Source organism: Equus przewalskii, chromosome 21 (assembly GCF_037783145.1).
Source record: "Equus przewalskii isolate Varuska chromosome 21, EquPr2, whole genome shotgun sequence".
Lineage (NCBI taxonomy): Eukaryota > Metazoa > Chordata > Mammalia > Perissodactyla > Equidae > Equus > Equus przewalskii.
The window spans coordinates 30,911,735-30,929,923 of NC_091851.1; the positions used below are offsets into that span (position 1 = coordinate 30,911,735).

An 18,189-nucleotide genomic window follows, 5' to 3' on the forward strand; every position below is an offset into this window, starting at 1 on the left:
AACAGCAAGGAGATCAGTGTGACTGAAGCAGTCGGTGCAAAGGTGAGCACTAGAAAACATGCGTACAAGTTTACTCATAAGTAAACTTGCATTATGCCATTTTTAGTTTAGAAGATTGATATACAAAGCCACTACATAATTTTTACTCAACCTTACTACTCAAAGTTAAAGAACGAGTGGCTGGAATATATCATATATCCAACAGTAGTCTTGCTGCAATCCACAAGAAGGCAGAAGTTCCAGAAGCTACAATTGTGAAAAAATTCCCACGGGCTGGGTGGCCCCAGGTTCGTGGAGAAAGAGTGATGCTGCCACGAAGTTGTGCAAGTCAGGACGCTATGCAAAGAACTTCCAGTGTTATACACCATCGATGACTATATCTCCACTTCCTCCACTTTCTTTCCAAAAATTTCTACTCAGCACACTGGAGAAACATTCTTAACTTTATAATGAAAGACAATTGATACATTTCCTTTATTTAAAAAACTTTAAAACAATAACAAAAAACCCACAAAGTCTAAGCTTATGAGTAGCTGAATAACAATACGTAGGGTTCTCAACTCAAAAAATAAATAAATAAAAAATAAAAAAATTTTACTAGAGCACACCTATTTCCCCAAGTGAAGGCTACATCTATTTACATTGATTATTTCCAGTCTGCTTTGTCTTTAGTATTAAATTTAGCATTGAAAAATTTTTCCTATTTCAGAGGGCAGTGCCACACATCTTGCAGCCTGAGAATATGGCTTGCACTCAGACTAAAAATTGACCTTGAACCAAACCTGCACATCACAGAGACACAATAGACAGCTCTTCTTTTATAAACCCAACAGTCAACCTAAGATATAACAGCTTCCTCTCAAGTGATTTAAGAAATCACCTAAATACAATACAGAATACAATACAAATTTTTAGATTAATCCAAAAAAATCATTTGATCAAAGAGCTCAGCAATAAAAACCGAGAGAGGAAAAAATAACGTTTAATAGCAATATAGACTACATATGGCTATAAAGACTTAGGCAGTACTAAGTTACGGTAATTGACATGGCAAGAAACTTGTTAAAATCCAGAAGCATACTATTTACCTGGGAAACATACTTCTTTGTTACTTTATTGGTTTCTCTCTTCACTTTATGCAGCCCCTACGCATCTTTAAAGGTTCTCTTGTTGTTGCTTCTGCAGTTGCAATTCAGTCCTATAAAAGAAACAGCATATCATCACTTCATGAGAAAAAAAGTATATTCTAGAAAGCTGAGTTATCCAGTCTCATCAATCTTCTTTCCTAATTCATTTTCACCAGAACTGTATACAAACAAAAAAACCTAAGGGGTGAGGAGAGTAAAAAGAGGTCATTAAAATACAAACTAGCAATTTAAAATTATTAAAAATGCCAGTGGAAACTGAAAAATATAAATGGAAATAAGGCAAACTCAATTGTCTCTGATAGCATATCAGAATAAGATCATTCACTAAAATCTGTAATTTTAACACTCTTTCCACCAATGAGTCGCCATCTCTCTCTCCTAGCTAAGTTTGAGATGGTTGAGCAGAAATGATAAAATTAACTGATGTGTAGCCTTACAACTTCAAGAATGCACACCATTAAGGACGTGCTGTTTTCTCATGCTCTTCCATTCAAAGCCCTGGGGTTTTCCTGGCATGGATTCTGGAGGTACAAAACATGGTCTAGAGTGTGTGTTCCAGGCCAAGGAACTATGCTCTCTTCACATTTGTTTCTGACCCTCATCCCTATGTCATACCAATCTACCCAGTGCCAATGATGGGCATACAGTAACACTGGGCGAATGAATGAGACAGTAACTATGTTTCCAACAAACACTAGAGAGAGTCAGGACTATGAGTATCTGCGAATGTAAACAAGTTTGCCCCTCAATAAAGCACCCATCACCAAAGCAGTTCCTAGTTATCGTTCACCATCATTCTTATGTCTTTAATGTACACATATCAAGCTTTTAGTCTGTGTCAAGCACTGTTCTAAGAGCTTTAACTACATTAACTAATTCAATCTTTATAACAACCCCTTAAGGTAGATTCTACTATTCTAATTGCCCAGATGAGGAAACTAAGGCACAGACAGGGTTAAGTAAATTATGTAAGGAAATGCACTATTCTGTTGTTTATAGGCATGGCTTCCTGGGCAAATACAATCTTGCAGTAAGCTGCAGTCTCATCCACCTATTTCACTTTCTTTTACTGCAGTCATGGTATAGTAGCTTAATGTCTAGTTTAATTAGCTCTTGTTGGAAAATTTTCCTAATTAATAATTTATTGAAAAACTTAACTTTTAATTCTCCACAACTTAAAAACTGACCTTTTCTTACTTAAAAAAAAAATTATCCAGTGAACATCAAAAAATATAAATCTTCCTAATTTTATGGAGTCAGAAGAAATAATTATTTTAAGCTAAATACTCACATTCACGCACTACATCAGTTTATTACATTTACTCCAGATATTTTTCTCTGTTTACCAGATCCCTTCTAACTTGAAAGTCACAAAGCCCTTACTCAAGCAAGGCATTTATTCTTGTACTCTCTAGTCTAGTCGATTGGGACGTGATGTGAAAGAGGCCAAAAGCTGTGCATTCAATCCACCACAAACTCTTAGCTTCATGTCTACAAACTCTCAGCCTGGATGGCATATTTTGGGTCATAAGAGGAACCAGGTAGGAGTGTACAAGACAACTAGCATAAATACATCGGCTGGAGAAACAAGTCCACATATAACACACGGGCAGAAGCAGGACTATGGGGCAGAAGCATCAACTTTATTCATAAAGAAAAGCTTTATGATCATTGGCAAAGCAGTTTTACCTTTCTGAGTAAAGTCTTCTCAATCTCAGATCTTTTGACAGAATCTAACCTGAAGTCCCTCCTTCCAAAAACAAAACAGGTATAAGATAAAAACAAGAAACTAAGGAATTTAGTTTTTGTACAAGCTCTGATTGATTGATCTGAAAACAGAATTTTCTTATTCCTGACACCAATTCCACCGACAATAAAAAGCACTTGTATGGTTTTAGAAAGTATCACAAAAATCTCTGAAAGTGCAGCATAGCAAACCATCAGAAAAATCTTACTGCAATTCCATTAGTATATCTTAGATTCTTTAAAAATTACACTTAATTTTCATAAAACCAAAAGCTGTTCCATCTCCAAATAATATGAAGTTATTTTAAATATGCTTTTTCAGATTAAATGAAGAAATCAACCAATATCTGTCCAGATCACATTCTCAAACAACACAGGGCCCATTCAAGGTAGAAGTTTTACCAGCTTCTACAAATAAAAGTGAAAAAGCAAAACTATATTCCTTAATAGTTATTTTAGGAAGAAACGTACTTGGGATCATCCGTCTTTGAGTTTTCCTGCCTACAAGTGGAAAGAACTTTCCCAATGTACTAATGCTACAAAGCACATGGGTTCCACCAGTCACAAGGTAACTATGACAGCAAAGCCACAGTTATTTATGAGATCACAAAAACTATGATGTAATTTTTTAAATTGACGTAAAACTCACATAAAATCAACCATTTTAAAGTGTACAATTCAGTGGCATTTAGTATATTCACAAAGTTGTGCAACCATCATCTCTACCTAGTTCCAAAACATTTTAGTCACCCCAAAATGAAACCTTGTATTTATTAAGCAGTCACTATAATTCCCCCTGCACCAGCCCCTGGCAACCACTAATATGCTTTATGTCTCTATAGATTTACCTATTCTGGATATTTCATATGAATGCAATCACAATATGTGACCTTTTGTGTCTGCATGATATCTTGAGGTTCTTCTACATTGCAGCATGTATCAGTACTTCATTCCTCTTTATGGCTGAAAAATATTCCATTGTATGAATATACCACATTTTGTTCATTAATTCACCCACTGATGGACATTTGGATTGTTTTCACCATCTGGCTACTGTTTATAGTGCTGCTATGAACATTTGTGTACAAGTATTTGTTTGAACACTTCTGTCTTCAATTATTCTGTGTATATATCTAGAAGTAGAACTGCTGAGTCATACGGTAATTCTACATTTAACTGTTTAAGGAATCACCAAGCTGTTTTCCACAGTGGTTACCATTTTACATTCTCACCAGAAAAGCACGAGGGTTTCAATTTTTCCACATCCTCATCAACACTTATTTCCTGTTTGTGTGTGTGTGTTTAAATATACCATCCTTGTGGCTGTGAAGTGATATCTCATTGTGGTTTTGATTTGCATTTCCTTAATGACTAATGATGTGGAACATCTTTTCATTTTTATGTTGGCCATTAGTATATCTTCTTTGGAGAAATGTCCAGTCAAGTCTTTGCCCATATTTGAATTGGGTTGTTTGTCTTTTTGTTGTTGAGTTATGAGTTTTTTAATATATTAAGGATACTAGGCCCTTCTTAAATTTGCAAAGATTTTCTCCCATTCTGTAGATTGTCTTTCTACTTTCTTAATAGTATCCTTTGATGCACAAGTTTTAAATTTTGATGAAGTCCCATGTGTCTGTTTTTTTCTTTTGTTGCTTGTGCTTTTGGTATTGTTTCTAAGAATCTATTACCAAATCCAAGGTTATGAAAATTTACCCTTCTGTTTTCTTTTAAGAGTTTTGACTCTTACAATTAGGTCTTTGATCCATCTTGAGTTAATTTTAGTAGACAGTTTGAGGTTGAGATTCAGTTTCATTCTTTTGCAGGTGGATATTATTTGTTGAAGAGATTGTCCTTTCCCCCACTGAATGGTCTTGGCACCCTTGTCAAAAATCAATTGACTATAGACGTATGGGTTTACTTCTAGACTCTCGATTCCATTCCATTTATCTGCATGTCTATCCTTATGCCAGCACCTAACTGTTTTATTATTGTAGCTTTTTTTAAAATTGGGAAGCATGAGTTCTCCAACTTTATCTTTCTTTTTCAAGATTGTTTTTAGTATTCAGAGCCCCTTGCAATTCCATATGAGTTTTAGGATCAACTTTTCCACTTCTGCAAAAAAGGCTGCCAGGATTTTGGTAGAGATTGCACTGAATCTGTAGGTTGCTTTGAGTAGTGTTGCCATATTTATATCAAGTCTTTCAATTCATGAACATGGGATAGCTTTCCATTCTATGATGTAATTTTAAGTCACCTTAAAATGTCCTTGATAAGGTAATGCAATGACTTTCTTTAGTTTTCTGTATCTCTCTGGTAATCTACTAACACCCTGGAATAATCCACAAATACGCAGTTTACACTTGTCATGCCTAGTCCAAGATTCATATCCCAGAGAAGAAGTGTCAATTATGCAGGATCTTACTGTTTGCTTTTGTCTATAGAAAAGACAAGAACTCAAGGATTTGCATTTCCCTGATTTATAGTTAATTTTCATCATCTTCAGTTCCTAGTAGAGGAATTGATACACATCAACCTTATATGTTCACTGATAAGAGTAAGCTGTTTCATGGACTCCACAGAATGGTATTGTGAACTCTCTTTCATATAGTTCACATCCAAAAAAAACGATTATGAAACATTAACTACTCTGCCAAAGATTGTGCTCAAACACACCAGGCTTGATCAGTTAGAGCTTAAAATGTCAACTCTAATTGGGAGGGGGAGAAGAAGACTTTAAAATTCTTTTCTCTAAAAACTTTCGCTCAAGTCTATAAGAGAACAATTGTTTGAAGTTATAAATGTAACTTGGGCTGGACAGAATCTGTTCGTTGCTCTCACATCAAAGTTAGAACTGAAGACAACATAGTAACCCAGGAAAAATAACTGTGGCTTATTCTAAGACTAGTAATTTCAGGGAAATTGTATATTCCCCAAAAGTAAAGTCATCTTAGATTATTAGTCTCAGGGACAGTGATTGCTTCGGTTCCCATGTTTGGTGTCAACTTTTCAAAGCTTCAGTTTGTACCTCCTCTGAACACATGGGTCACGTGGGACTCATGGTCCAGGTGATCCAGTAATATCAAAAAGACTTTTAAGAATAAAACTGCTTATACATAACTTCAATCACAAAATACCATCTGTTGTTGAAATAAACAAGTAGGAACCAAATCCTGGGAAAAAGAAATCCAATTCCACATATTTTGTCATCTATAATGAAACCAAAGGCAATAAAAATATCTTCTGGCAGGTACTCAGAGTCAGTGCCTTGGCAAGGAATGTTAGCTAACGCAAAGTTAGAAGGTCTGATGTTTATTTGTTTTGTTTTGGTTTTTTAACCAGAAAGTTTAAGTTGAAAAGGGAAATGGAAAAAGGAGCCAAGGAAAAAAAATAGACCTGGGCAAGAAATGGGGGCCAGAAGATAAGCAGGTAAGAACCTGACACAAGGAGGTTGCAGACAAACAAGAGTCCAGGGAGGGGACAAGTTGGCCTAGCCTGTATATGGAGTGGACCACTTGCTGACTGAGTCTACTGCCAAGCGTCAGTGGACTCTTTCAGCACAGTTATCGGCAAAGCTGGTTAGTATACCATACATAGCAGATTTACTTTTATGGCATGAGTTTTGCCATAAATTCTTCTAGAACTGGAAAGCCCTTATAACATGGCAGGTGGAGAGGGCACCTTCTCCTTTGGTCCTGCCACTGCCTGATGAGGGCCTTGTCTTCAGAGCCCATATAATTTCCTGTCCTCTAAGACTGTTTTCAACAAGCTAACTGAATAACTGTACTCTCTCCACACTGCCTCAGCTCTTTTTGCACTCTGTTAACCTGAACTCTGTGTCAAGATTCAGAGGAGAGGTGGGATAAAGGGGCAGGGTCCAAGGAAATGGGATAAAGGTCATATTCTCCCTGGTTGGTGGTGACACAGAGGGAAATAAACTCTACAAGGAACAAGATGGGGGAAGGGGGTGCTGTGCCCTTTTCTGTCACCAAGAGAGACACCCTGGGCCTCTCAAACCCAGAACTCACAATTCCCGTTCTTAGGTAATATGCTGAATACCTGAATGTATGATCGCCACTTGAGTTTGGGGGGAGTTTTTTCCTAGTTATCAAATTATACGCCCAAAGAGGCCATGGGTTTTTCACATAGCTTGTATTGGAAGAGCAGCACATAGCAAGTGCTTCAAGTCATCCTGGTGCTCCTTTCCCCAGAAGCCCCAGCAGAAGGGAGCCCAGATTTGCTGCAGGGCCAGTAGTGTGGGAAAGCACCCCGGCCTTGCTCTTGGTGTAGTCAAGACTCAGCATCCTGAGTAACCTCAAACAATTGCTGTGATTTGGTCCCAGTGTTTAGTAGCTCTCTTGGTTCCCAACTGGGTGCCCTGAGTTCTCTCACTACTTAGCTTTTTCTTTTTTTTCCTTTCTGTAAAAGGAGCTCTGAGTAATTTGCAGGCCTGCCATTCCGTGCCCAGGAGCTGAACTCCCGAGGCGTCAGCCCTGCTCTTGGCCAGCCTGCTTTAGTTTTGCTCTCTGCTCTCTTTGTGGTGGTCTTAGTTACAAGCTCCTGGAAACAAGCCCTTAATTGCAGGGCAAATGCCTGATTTGCAAGCACTGCGAGGCAGGAAAAGAGGAGGGTGGCATGTCGGAGTTTATGACACAGCTACAAACTAACCATCCCTGATTTTAAAATAGCCCAAACCTGGACACATCCTACATGTCTGTCAACATGAGAATGGATAAACAAATTGTGGTATGCATACAATGGAATACTACTCAGCAAATTAAAAAAAAGAAGTTTCTGATATACACAACACGGATGAATCAAAATCACGTTGAGCAAAAGAAGCTAGACATAGAATATATTATATGATTCTGTTTATATGGAGTTCTAGAAAAAACAAAATTAATCTATGGTGGTAAAAATCAGAATAAAGAATAACTGGATGATGAAGACTGACAAGAAGGGAGAATGAAAGAACTCTGGAGTGACAAAAATGTTCTAAATAGTACTGATTAGGGTGGTATTTACATGGGTATAAACATTTGTCAAAACTTATTGAACTGTACATTTAAAATTTGTACATTTTGCTGTATGTAAATTACATCTTAATTTTTAGAAATAAAAAAGTTCAAAAGTCTTTATTTTAAAAATGGCAAAAAAGATAGTTTTCTATCATGTTGCACCTATGTGGCTAACATTTTGAGAAAGAGGCAAGATATCTGAAGTACTCAAATATACTTCTTTAGACAAAACAAAGATAAATCTCTTTATCGTAGAGACATTTACATCAATGTATTCATTTAATTCTTAAGACTGAATTACGTAAAGAATTCCCTCAAATTTCTCTTACTCTAACATCCAAGTTAAATATTTTAAGCATATTTTCAGAGCAGAAAGTATAGTGTAGAAGACGGAAAGACTAACTTGATATTTTTAATGTGTGAAAAAAATTTCCCCTGATTATAAGAGCAATACACATACAACACAGGAAAACTGGAAAATACAGAAGAGTAGGTAAGTCTATACTGGGAGAAAACTCACATAATCCAAACCATAAGCATAAAGAAAAAACTTAAAAGTCATCTGAAAAATAGCCACTACCCAGAGATAAGCATTGTCAACATTTTAATACAAACACACACAAGATTTTAACCAAATTGGGATCACAGTGTACATAATGTTACTTTTGTTTCACTTAAATATATGTAACAAACATTTTCCATGTCATTGAGCATTCTTTGCATTTTTTATTACTACTGAGGTTAAATATTTTCATACGATTGTTGGCCATTCTTATTGCTCTGCAAGACAGCTTGGCAATTTAAAAAATGTTGATTTTTTCCTTATTATAATATACTTACTGCAGAAAATACAAAAGAGTATTTAGATTATGGGGGGAAAACTCACATAATCCAAATCATTAAAGCAATTACTACTGTTAATTTTTACTTCTCTTTGCACATACATTTTTCTTATAAAATTGATCTTTCAGATAAATGTTTTAGAGTATATCTTTTTTTCACTTAGCAATATTAAAAACTACACAAGCATTTTTCCTATGTTAGTAAAGTCTTTCTAAACATTTATTTTTGTTAGCTTCATTTTGTTTGTAGAATTTTAGCTACACAGATATACCATAATCTAAAAATCGCTCAGTGTCAGACACTTGAAGATGCTCATTTCATTTTTGTTTTTATTTACTTTAAAATGTAGAGATAAACATCTCTGTATATAAATTATTGTCTTAACCTGTGATTATTTCCTTGGGATAGAATGCCAGGATTTGAATGCCTGGGTCAAAGAGTATGAACATTTTTAAGGCCCATGTTACCAAACTGCATTGAGAGTTATATCAATTTGCATTCCACAAGCAGTATATAAGAATGTCTGTACTTCTACACCTTTGCCAGCACTAAATTCTCTTTCTCTGTCTCTCACAAGCACATGCTCCCCAACCCTCATAACTTGCCCCGACACCTCTCACCATAACAGCCCCCCAACACACGTTGCTAACTTAATATATCAAAATGGTATCTTACAACTTTAAATGCATTCTTTACTAATGAAGTAGTTTTTCATTTGATTAAACCATCTATAATTCTTCTTCTATCCAAGGAATTTATTTGGATATCTGACACTTTTCAGAGGTAACCAAAGAGTATTTGGAGACTTCTGGTTCATGACAAATAACAGAGCATTAGAATGTACTTCTCTCCTCCTTTAAAATGACAAATATAAAAGACTAATTAATTATTTATTATAACAGTGAGAACATATATTATAAAAACATAAAAGTAAGACTAAGTCCACAGCAGCTTAGGATAACCAGGAAAGATGCCATCGGGAGAACAGTGAGGAATTCTTGGCCAAACAAAAAAGCCATCAGAACTGAATGATGGCAGTGCTAACCACGTAGAGGAACCTTCAACTTGAACCAAGCAAAAGAAGAGACTTCTAAAAATGTGAGCATGCCCAAGAGAACTCTGGGGGAAAACAAACCCAAATTCAGAGGCAGTGGAAGCTGGATGTGGAAGTAGAAGTGGGCCAGGGATCATCAGGAGAATAATTAAAGGTCTGTGGAACAGCAGCATCCTCCAATGTTCTCTGAAAGGCTAAGCTGTGAGAAGAGCTCTCTATAATAAAGTGGGGGATCAGCAGTAGGGGACCACCCACCTAAGTGCTAGGACTAGAGAATGAAGAAACAGCACCACAAATGACAAGGCACACACCCACCCAGAACCCTGGCAGGCTATCCTGGCTACTTAAGAGGACCAGAGCTTCTGTACTCTCAATTACTCCTAGAAGAGTAAATCTGTGCTGAGTCCATTTGTGCTGAGGGAACCCACTACAGTTACCACTGTGATCACACAACCAGGGTTCTCAACCCAGGCTGTACATCAGAATTATCTGAGGAGCTTTCAAAATTACAAAGTGACATACAGGTGGCCAACAGGTACATGAAAAGACCCTCAACATCACTAGTCATCAGGGAAATGCAAATCAAAACCACAGTGAGCTATCACCTCACACCTGTTAGAAGGGCTATTATCAAAAAGACAAGAAATAACAAGTGTTGGCAAGGATGTGGAAAAAAGGGAACCCTTGGGCACTATTGGTGGGAATGTAAATTGGTATAGCCACTATGGAAAACAGTATGGATGTTCCTCAAAAAAACTAAAAATAGAACTACCATATGATCCCGCAATTCCACTTCTGGGTATTTACCTGAAGAAAACCAAAACGCTAACTTGAAAAGATATATGCACCCCTATGTTCACTGCAGCATTATTTACAACAGCCAAGATATGAAAACAACCTAAGTGTCCATTGATGGATGAATGGATAAAGAAAATGTGGTCCATACATACAATGGAATATTATTCAGCTATAAAAAAAAAGAATGAAATCTTGCCATTTGCAACAACATGGATGGATCTTGAAGGCATGCTAAGTGAAACAAGTCAGACAGAGAAAGACAAATACAGTATGATCTCACTTATATGTGGATTAAAAACAACAACAAAAACCAAAAAAACGAAAAACAAGCTCATAGGTAACAGAGAACAGACTGGTGGTTGGTGGGAGAATGGGGGGGTAGGTAAAATGGGTGAAGGGGGTCAAAAGGTACAAACTTGCAGTTATAAATAAGTCACGGGATGTAATACAGCTTGGTGACTATAGTTAACACATCTGTATTGCATATTTGAAAGTTGCTAAGAGAACAGATTTTAAAAGTCCTCATCATAAGAAAAAAACTTTTGTAATTATGTATAGTGATGGATGTTAACTAGACTTATTGTGGTGATCATTTCACAAGATATACAAATATCTAATAATTATGCTGTACACCTGAAACTAACCTAATGTTACATGTCAATTATACTTCAATAAAAAATAAATAAAAATAAAACTGGATTGTAGTAAAAATAAATAAATAAATTGTAAAAAACCGCCTGCTAGGGGCCTACTGCAATCCAACTGAATCAGCATTTATAGAGGGAATGGAGAATTAGGTATTTGTATTTAAATAGTATCTAGATAATTTAATGCACCCTTACAATTGAAAAACACTGGTCTGGATCCTCATTTATAAATATGGGCAGAAAAACAACTAAGAATAACACACTAAGAAAAACAATAGATTGAAAAGTGACACCAAATTAAACACAGGAACCAAGCCCAGAGGAAAAAGGGTTAACAACGGAAAAAGACAATAATTTTAGTATTCTCTGAAAGATCTATGAAGATACCATTTCAAAGATCTATGAAGATACTAAGGGGGTTGAGGGAGAAAGCAATACTAAAAGTTACTAGTGGGGAATAAAGAAACAAAACTGCAAACAAGGGGCTGGCCCTGTGGTCGAATGGTTAAGTTCGTGCACTCCGCTTTGGCAGCCCAGGGTTTTGCCGGTTTGGATCCTGGGCATGGACATGGCACCACTCATCAAGCCATGCTGAGGTGGCATCTCACATAGCACAACTAGAAGGACCTACAAGTAGAATATACAACTATGTACCAGGGGGCTTTGGGGGGGAGAGGAGCGGGGGGAGGAGGAGGAAGAGGAGGAGGAGGGGGAGGGGAAGGGAGAGGAAGAAGAAAAGATTGGCAGTGGATGCTAGCTCAGGTGCCAATTTTTAAAAGGAAAAAAAAAAACTACAAACAAAATTAGTTGGGGTTTTTTGTTCTTTGTTTTTTTTTTTGAAGAAGAAGATTAGCCCTGAGCTAACTGCTGCCAATCCTCCTCTTTTTGCTGAGGAAGACTGGCCCTGAGCTAACATCCGTGCCCATCCACCTCTACTTTATATGTGGGACACCTACCACAGCATGGCCTGCCAAGCAGTGCCATGTGTGCACCCAGGATCCGAACTGGCAAACCCCGGGCCACCGAAGCAGAAAGTGCGAACTTAACCACTGCGTCACCAGGCCAGCCCCTAAAATTAGTTTTTAAATCCCTCAACAGAGGTCTGAACAGCAAAAGGTGCAAGACCAAAGATACAAATAGTGATCTGAAAGATTGGAAGATAGAACTGATAAATTTTCCTAAACCAAGAGACAGGAAACATGAGCAAGAAAAGGAAGATAAATCTAGATGATCCAACAGATGTGTAATTTTTTAAAAAGGGAGAGGATGAAGGGAAAGAAATTACAAAAAAAATAACAGGATAAAATTTCTCTGAGTTGAAGAAGGACCTGAATACAGGTTGAAAGGGTCTGCCAATGGTTTATATAACAATATTGAAAAGATAAACACCCAAATACAACTTGTGAAATATTTAAATTGCAAAAATAAAGAGACTCATGCAATCTAAGGTGGGAGAGGATGGCGGGAATGCTAACCATAACAAAAGGAAAATTAGATTGCATCAGACTTCTCATCTATACCACCAGATGCTAAAACAAATGAAGCAATTTCTACAAAGTTTTGAAGGGAAAATAATTTTAAACTTAAAATCCCATATCCCCTAAAACTATCATTTAAGTATGAAAGCAAAATGAAGATATTTTGGGGTATGCAAGAGCTCCATGAAGTTCACCACCCATGCATTTTAGAGAGGGGAAGAGACTCAAAGTTGTACTGTAGTAAAGTTTAATCTGAATTTGAGAAATTAAAGTCAGGGCCAGCCTGGTGGCATAGTGATTAGGTTCATGTGCCCTGCTTAAGTGGCCTGAGGTTGCAGGTTTGGATCCCAGGCACAGACCTGCAGATGCTCATCAAGACATGCTGTGGCAGCGTCCCACATCAAAATAGAGGAAGACTGGCACAGATGTTAGCTCAGGGACAATCTTCCTCAAGCAAAAACAAGAAGACTGGCAATGGATGTTGGCTTAAGGCCAATCTTCCTCACTCGCCCCCCACCAAAAAAAAGAAATCAATGTCAATTTGGGATAAAAGAAGAAGTGTTGATCAAAAAATAAGTAAAATCTATAGTTAAATGTCAACAATTATTGATCAAATAGAATGTGAAGTGCAATGCAACTGCTAATAAGAATTCTTCAAAGAAAACAAGCATAATGTAGAAAATTAATCAGAAACTTTGAAAGAAAAATCTGGCAACCAAAAGAGTAGGAAAAGAGAAGCAGACATAGATTTAAAGTCTTTTCTTATTTGTGGAGGAAACAGATGCTATTTAAATTTTGATGCCTACTGAGAAAAGCTAGGTTCAAATAAAAAGATGTCCTGCTCCAGGAACTGGATTGATGGTGCTGAATGGAGGTGAGAGGGCTCAATATGATGTTATTTAGTCCAAGGCCATGTCACACACAGTCTTATAGGCCAAAGCGGGGATTTTAAAATTCTATCCTAACTGCAATGGGAAGCCATTTAAGAGTTTTAAGGAAGGAAGTAAATCCATGTTTGATTTATATTTCCAAAAAGATCACTCTGGCTAAAGTGTAGACTGCACGGGAGAGAGGCCAGAATAGAAGCCGAAAGAGAAGGTAGATGGCTATTGCAGAAGTCCTGGGCAGTGATGACAGTGACCTGCATTGAGCTGCTGGCAGTGGAGATGGGTTTTCTGTGTGTTGGAGGTAGGATCAGCAGGCCTTCTGGTGGAATGGGTATGAAGGACAGAGTTGTTTAGGATGACTCCCAGGTTTCTGACTTTACCAACCAAGTCCATGAAGGTACCATTTTACCAAGACAGGGAAGACCAGAGATCAGCAAGTTGTCCAAGAAATACTAAATACTCTTTCAGTACTTTTTCTCTGGACTAATTTTTCATTTAAATTCTAGATCTTGTGATATGCTGCAAACACGAAGGACAATCACATAATTTCTCTTCTCATCTTCCCTACCAACTAACAATCTTCCTCAAGCACATATTTTTACGACTATTTAACACTGTGGAAGCAATGCCTCAGAGATCCATTAGACATAAATAGGTTCTCAATGCCTCTAATGAGGTCTACCTCTAAATGATGGTCAAATACCAACTCTAGAATCCTAGGTCTATTATCTGCAGTAAAACTGGGCAAATAAGGAACCTAATAAAATGTACAGTGTCTTATGACTATTTCTCACTAACATTCCTTAAAGATAATTATTTTGATCAGCTAGAGACTGGTTAAGGTGATAACACTCAAAATTTAGTGCATCACCAAAGATACTTCACAACTCTTTAGATGTCCCATCTGTGTGTGTGTGCACACGTGTGCACACACATGCATGCATTCACAAGCCAATGATATTCTATACCCAGGAAATGAAATCTCCTCCCTACCTGCATCTGTCAACTGTAGCAGAGCTTCCCAAAGTCCGTAATATGGAGCTTCTGCCATTCTCTAACTATGCAGTTGAATGACTTCCCATAAAAGCAAGGTCACCCACCACTAATGGCAAAGGCAAGTACATTTCCTGGGGAGGCAGCCACTGAGCATTAATATAACTTATCTACAATCACTGCAAGTCAAAGACAAACATGAGGAATCACATTCTCCAATCTCCAACCTAGATTCTCTTCAGGACACAGCTTCTTTTAGAAACAGTGCATGGAAAGTCATAGAAAAAAGTCTTAGGTGGGAAAAGGATGAGGAGAGAGGTAAAAGAGACAAACTTTACTCTCTTTATCTGCATAATTTTTGGCTGTTAAAAGTACACATACGTCTGTGCATTACTTACATAATTCTAAAAAAGAAAAAAAAGGGAAAAGTTATTACACAAAATCCTCCAATTTTCAAACCTTTGTAATAGAAAAGAGTTTCCCCAAAGTGACAAGAAAATTGTACATGCTTCATAATGTTACAATTACCAAATAAGGAACGCTTATTACATAGTTACTTAAAAAGGAATACAGCTCTTGATCAAATAAATGGATTCATAAATATTTATTTGGAACTTACAAGGAGGCAGGCTCATGCCATCCTAGACTCTCTCTTGCTCTCAGACCACTCAGTTTCCCTTGCTGATCTCCTCTGCTCCAATTGCTTCAAGTCCCACCTTACACACCAACAATCTCCAAAACTGGCTTCCTCTCGACCCCAGAGACAGCTGCCTACTGGATATCTGCTCTTGGATGGCCCACTGCCTCCCAAGTTCAAGATGTCCCAAATCAGAGTCATCATCTCCCTCAGAGGTGATCCATTTCCTTTATTTCATGTTTGACTGCAACTTTAGAGCCATTCATTCTTGAACTTGAAATCTTTATGATGGTAGTGACTTTTTGCTCAGTGCTATCATCCCTTTTGCCTAGAACAATGACTGGCACACAAAAGACACTTAATAAATATTTGCTAAATGAACACATGGCTAAAATTGTATGCTATAAAGTTAATTAAAAATGTAGAAACTAAAAATATCTTGGGATGTTTCCCTAGCCAATGCCAAAGTTTACTGGAAGGGCAGCAAACTGGAGGTCCATAGGCAGAAACTGGACTGCAGAAGACAAGTCTTAGCTGGCCAGAATGATATTTGGGGGGGGGGGGGGGGAATTGTACTTACAGATAGGGTTCAAAAGTTTCCCATAGGTAACTACCATTCCTGTCTTATAACAGACAAATTCCCACTTCTATATGTATGCCCATAACCCCTGGTCTATAGTTAAATATTCTCTATCACCAGAGGTGTTGGGCACAGGCTGAGGTCATTTTTGCACTGCAAGGGTGACTATCCTAAACTATCTTTAAAGCCCCTTTGAGTTTTGGGACTCTATAATTTTCTTTATTTAACTGTATGTATTTTGCAATTATTTAACATTAAGGTGTTAAACTGAATACACACAAATTTTTGGAAAGTTTTAAGAAGAAATCAACACGCATTTTAGACATGATAACTAATAGAACCTAACAAAGAGTCTTGAATGTACAACCACTTTCGATCATCACCAGGCTGCTGGTGAAAGATGACTTAGTTTCAACTTTTTTTTTAATGTAACTGTGCTTCCAATTTCAAGTTCATGAATGAATGACTCCCAAGTCACAAAAAAGGAAATAAAGGAGCTCCTTGTTTTATTCCAAAGTTGAATTTAAAGGGCTGGTTACATCACTGAACTGGATACATATTAGTGTCTCCCTTGGTACATCTCATTTTATTCATAAAGGAGACATCTGTCTTCCTTTGTGTAACATAGCAAGGATATGATCTTGTGCAAATAAAAGCATTGAATATATATGCAAAACATTCCAAAATTTGGATTTTTCCTTACAGCAGTTTTAACAATGTTATTTAGTACTGCCCCATTTTTCACACAATCCAAGGTGCTGGTGAAAGCTTTCTTCCCCCTAGATTACAAATGCTGCAGGGAAATGATCCTGTCTAACTTGTTCACTGCTGTAGTCCTAGTGCCTAGCAGTATGTCTGACAATTAATAGGTGGTCAATAAAAGTTTGAATAAACAGGTAAATAACTAAATTTAATTATGTAAGTATTCACCTCTATCCTAGTTGTAATTTTAGCAAAAAACTAAAAACTAGTAATAAGAAGTCCAAACACATTTTTTCAATGAAGGCAACATTGGTATAAGTAAGAGGGTTTCAAGATGACCAGTTTGAAAGGAAAGCACTCATAGGTTTGACAAAGTTCTGTTAACAGTTGCTGGAAAATCTGCTAAATCTGTAGTCACAACTTTGAATGTTATTAAGTTTCCTTTAAAAAGACTGTAAGTTTGATACAAGAATAAAGCTGGGAAAGGGGCAAAAATGTGGAGATTAAACAACATGCTACTGAACAACCAATGGATCACTGAAGAAATTAAAGAAGAAATCAAATATTACCTGGAGACAAATGAAAATGAAAACATGCCATACCAACTCATTTGGGATGCAGCAAAAGCAGTCCTAAGAGGGAAATTCATTGCAATCTCAAACGACACCTACCAGAATTAGAAAAAGAAGAACAAACAAAGCCCAAAGTCAGGAGGGAAATAACACAAATTAGAGCAGAAATAAATGAAACTGGAAACAAAAAAGACAGTAGAAAGGATCAGTGAAACAAAGAGCTGGTTCTCTGAGAAAATAAACAAAGGTGACAAACCCTTAGCCAGGCTCACTAAGAAAACAAGAGAGAAGACTCAAATAAATAAAATTAGAAATGAAAGAGGAGAAATCACAACAGATACAACAGAAATACAAAAGATTATAAGAGAATACTATGAAAAACTATATGCCAACAAATTGGACAACCTAGAAGAAATGGATAAATTCTTAGACTCTTACAACCTCCCAAAACTGAAGGAGGAAGAAATAGAGAATGTAAATAGACCAATCACAAGTAAAGAAATCGAAACAGTAATCAAAAACGTCACCAAAAAAGAAGTCCAGGACCAGATGGCTTCTCTGGAGAATTCTACCAAACATTCAAAGAAGATTTAATACCCATCCTTCTCAAACTATTCCAGAAAATTGAGGAAGATGGAGCACTTCCTAACACATTCTATGAAGCCAACATCACTCTGATCCCAAAACAAGACAAGGACAACACAAACAAGGAAAACTACAGGCCAATATCACTGATGAACATAGATGCAAAAATCTTCAACAAAATTCTGGCAAACCAAATACAGCAATACATTAAAAATATCATACACCATGGTCAAGTGGGATTTATACCAGGGACACAGGGATGGCTCAACATCCACAAGACAATCAACGTGATACACTACATTAACAAAATGAGAAACAAAAACCACATGATCATCTCAATAGATGCAGAGAAAGCTTTCAACAAGACCCAACATCCATTTAAGATAAAAACTCTCAATAAAATGGGTATAGAAGGAAAGTACCTCAACATAATAAAGGCCATATATGACAAACCCACAGCCAACATCATACTCAATGGGCAAAAACCGAAAGCCATCCCTCTGA

The 18,189-nt window shown here is 37.0% G+C and overlaps 1 protein-coding gene across 10 annotated transcripts in view; it reads right to left on the reverse strand.

The window, feature by feature from the left end:
• The window catches only part of ZHX3 (zinc fingers and homeoboxes 3), a 132,340-nt gene that overhangs the window by 63,179 nt on the left and 50,972 nt on the right, over positions 1–18,189 (reverse strand). For 8 of the 10 annotated variants that reach the window (XM_070589231.1, XM_070589226.1, XM_070589229.1 and 5 more), the window contains exon 2: positions 1,089–1,198. The gene's annotated coding sequence lies outside the window, so the exon portion shown is untranslated. Of the gene's footprint in view, positions 1–1,088; positions 1,199–3,365; positions 3,458–18,189 lie in introns of those variants that run through there. The other 2 variants (XM_070589230.1, XM_070589227.1) reach the window with 1 other exon arrangement.